Source organism: Cupressus sempervirens, chromosome 7 (assembly GCF_028749045.1).
Source record: "Cupressus sempervirens isolate cs-2001-9-10 chromosome 7, ASM2874904v1, whole genome shotgun sequence".
In the NCBI taxonomy this organism is placed as follows: domain Eukaryota; kingdom Viridiplantae; phylum Streptophyta; class Pinopsida; order Cupressales; family Cupressaceae; genus Cupressus; species Cupressus sempervirens.
The window spans coordinates 52,777,926-52,782,221 of NC_143124.1; positions in this window are offsets into that span (position 1 = coordinate 52,777,926).

A 4,296-nucleotide genomic window follows, 5' to 3' on the forward strand; every position below is an offset into this window, starting at 1 on the left:
CTCAACTAGTAACCTATAGATGGATTGAGTGGTCTCAGTGACTTTTCCTAGATCCTTCTCCTATTTGTTCACCTACATAAAATAGAGGGCAATGACCGCAGAGTGCATGACCTTGGTGGAAAACTCCACCAAAGCTTTGAACCTATGACAGATAGTAGTTTGGTTGTCGACTAGGTCCCTCATGGAATTTTTCAACCTTTCCAGTCTCACCTTGTTATGGTTATACTTTCCTTTCTTCCCAACACCTTTGGGGGTATCTTTCCTTGGGGAAGTAATATCATACCCCTGACTTCTAGCTGGGGTAGCCTTGAGAGTGTCAAAGACATGGGAGGGGCTTATAGACTTGTGGGTATTTTTTTTTTGTCTTGAGGCATTCTCTTCTTTTTAGTAGGTTTGATATCACTTTTAGAGGAGTTAGAGCTAGAATCATGCATGTGGGTGACTTAAAATTTCCCATCTAGAGATGTTTGTTGGACCTCCTAGAACTTTTCTTACCCTTCCTAGTGTATGAATTTGACTATATTAAGCTTATTTTAACCTAAAGTTTAATTTTTACATCTGGGGTGGGGGTTTTCTTGAACTTTGTATGGCTAGGGCCAAGGCCAAGGTCAAGGGAGGCTTGGGGCATGACAGGGGCAAGAGGGTTGACCAAAAGCAATGGATTGAAGGAAAGATGCTAGATATAAAGTTTATTCATCAGCCCCTGGTGGATGAGGTAGAAGGTTTTCCCCTCCTCATGTTTCCTCCCAACCTTAAAAATATAATCCTCCAACGAATACAATAATAGAAATGGAAAGGAGATGTGGTCTAGATTCTTGAAATGAATTAGGATGGGGAAATGGTAGTAGTATAATACCTGAAAATACTCATCCAAGGTGATGTACCATATGATAACAGAGCAGACAACATCTTAGGGCTTACGAAGGGTTTCTCATAAAAAACCTCCACGCATTTTCTTTAGTTCCTCCTTTTCCTTGAAGAATTTTCATAGGATATCTTCCTCATTAAGCTTGGCCTACCTCTAGTAGTTCTTTCCCTCCATAGAAAATTTACCAACCCTCAGAATGGTTTCCTTTGAAATATTGAAACTTGTGCCATTAAGAATCACCTTCCCATCCTTCCAAGTATAGAAGAACTACATCGATATAACCTCATCATGCTTCACCATACCCTCCATATACTATAATAGGCCACCTTCCTACAAGTAAACCATTGCCACCTTGATGCTATGAATGCTATCTTCCACACCCACTAGTTCAATTTGATTGCTATTTCCCATATTGTCACCCAGATCAACCACTAATTCTTCAGATGACATAGCCTTGTTGTAGGTTCTGACTTTGCTAGATATAAATTGAAGAACCTTAGAAAATAAAATGAAAATACATTGCATGACCATCATAAGTGTGCAATGTTTCTTGAAAACAAAAAACCACTCTTCAAAGCACATGTGAGCATTCTCTATCCATCTGTAAATGGTCATTACCACTTGTATCTTGTGTGAGAATTTATTAACTTGTCATTTTGATCATTATTAGATAGTTCACTACATCTTTCCAAATCCAACCTCTTCATCATTCTATGGAAATAATCAATGCTCATGGTAACCAAAACCACAATACAAATTAGTAAATAATCTTACCAAAAAATCCCTTTATGAAACATCTTGTTCAGATGCCTACATAGAGAAAAGAAGGCTTGCAGTATATTTTGATTATTCATATGGTATTTATAAATGTACACTTATTTTCCATCACAACTTGAGTTGATGATGGCAACAATCTGACATCATCCCATTCTACAAGGTGCATGACACCGTGGCCAAATTTAGCTGGCCCATCTGCCACACTATTTCCTTCACAATATGTGTGGGCAACGTGAATCTCTTGGAAATATTCCATCAACCTTCGGATTTCATTGATTACACCTTTAATCGACCAGTTGCTTCTGCCTTCACCCTTAATAGCCTTAATGATTAACATTGAGTCTCCCTCAATTGCCATCTTATTGACTCCTCGAGCTCTCACAATTCTTAGCCCCCAAAGTAGCACCAATGCCTCAACTTCATTGTTAGAGCCTCCTCCATAGTTACCCATGTAGTCGATAGCAATATTTCACATACTATAATGAAGGATAGCTCTTGTAGTTGTGCTACACATTACAACCAAACCATCAAAGTTTATCTTGATCTAGGAGTTGCTGGGGGATGCCATACCATCAAGGTAAACTTTAAGAAAGCCACTTCCAAAAAAAGATATAAAGTATTTGTGAATATTTCATTATTTTGAAAAAAAATAATATTTTTATCAGCAAATCTCAAAAAATTTTATTCTAAATATGTTTAATATTGGCGATTATTTTTTAATCACAATTTTTTTGTATAAAATATTAACAAATCTCAATAATAATAGGAAGTTCATTAATCACCTTGGAATATAACAATTCAAAATTGAACATTTTTTTACCTTTTGGAATATTATGAGGCTTGTTACATATACTTCAAATCAATAGTGAAAATTAAATATTGGTGATATATCCCTAAAGTAACTAATAATTTTGATAATTATTGGTGGGTTCAATTTAATTTCTCCAATAATATAGTATATTTAGGTGACTCAAATCTAATCATGTAATGAATATTGTGGCAAATATTTGAGTTTAAATTTTTCAATAAAATAAATTATTGAGCGATTTTTAATATTCTAGAACTAAATTTTATAAAACTATAGCAATTTAGGTTGTATCAAATCTTAAATTATTAGCCAAATTACTAGCCAAAAAATTCTAAAATTAGCCACTAAAAAATACCTTGCACACTATCTTCTTTCTAGCCAAAACTTTGGAATTGTCTAATTGAGCCACTATTGGGCCAACATTTCAAGCCAAAGCCCATTTCATGTCAAGCTCACCTAGGGGGGTCTTCCAACACTAGATCTTGCTACATTCTTTTAGAAGCCTTATAGTTTGATGGGCCACCCCCCAACTGGTAGTGGCTTGGTCCCTAAAAATTTTGGTGTTCCTCTAATTCTAGATATTCCATGAAATATATGGGGGGAGAATCGCCCATAACTTTTTTAGGAATGGGTGGTTAGTCGGGCCATCCTAGTGAAGGAATTTTTTCATATCTCTATCTATACACCACTAAACCTCCCATGAAGAAAGAACCTCCCTCCAAACCTCTCTGGCAAAGTGGTAGTGAATAAGCAAGTGAATAATAGATTCAGCTTCATGGAGACATAAAAATGTATCAATTAGCAAGTTTGCACCTTCTATGCTAGAGGTTGTCAATAGTGAGAATCAACTAGTGCAAGGCTATCCACCAAAATAAGTTTATCTTAGGTAGGATCCAAGGGTGCCAAGCTTTTTGCCAATCATCTTGTCCTCTTCCGCCCCTCTCCCCATCGAGATCACAGAGGTAAGAAGACTTAACTGTGAACTCCCTCGATGGTGTGAGTTTCCAAACTAAGGAGTCCTCCACAAGGGCGAAAGGAATCATGTAGTTGCATAGGAGGTCTTGCAACTCATGAACAAGGCCGAACTCCCTCGGCTCAAGGTTTTGGATGGTAATCCATTGTTTGTCAATGGTGCTAAAGTTTTAGGTCTAGGGGCCATATAGTCTAGTACATCCCTCCCGTAGAGGTAAAAACTTAGTTTTCTTAAGGGGGTTATCATGAATCCGTTTTTCCTCCTAGAAGTCAATAGAATTACAATTCCCTAAAATCTAGTGACACCCTTTTCTTAGGATCTTTCAGGTATTAACAACAATGTTCCAGATCTTGGACCCTTGGGGAAGAGCCAGTGCCCAAGGGAATTGGTGAGGAGACAAACCTCCAAGATATTTAGCCAATGTTATGTTACACAAACTTCCTTGATAGTTCACCAAATTCCAGCCAATTTTGTTTAGGACAGCCCTATTCAAGTGGCCAATTCTTCTCAAGTTCAAACCTCCAAGGGCTTAAATTAGACGAAAAACTTTCTCCTAGCTCACCAAGCTCATTCTGGTCTTCTCTTTAGTACCAAACCATAAAAGACTTCATTGTATTTTCTCAAGAATATCTCAAAATCTACCTAGGATTTTGAAGATAGAGAGGAAATATATTGGGATACCTCGTAGAGAAGTAGAGAGAAACTAGAGTTTCCCAATATTACTCAAAAAATTTCCCTTCCAGCCTGCCAGCTTCCATTGAAAGTGTTCAACTAGACCATTCCAATATTGGTTGGGGACTTCCTTTATGGTAAGCGGTAGGCCAAGATAAGTGTTAGGGAGGGATGCCTCCTAGCAACCAAGAATATTTG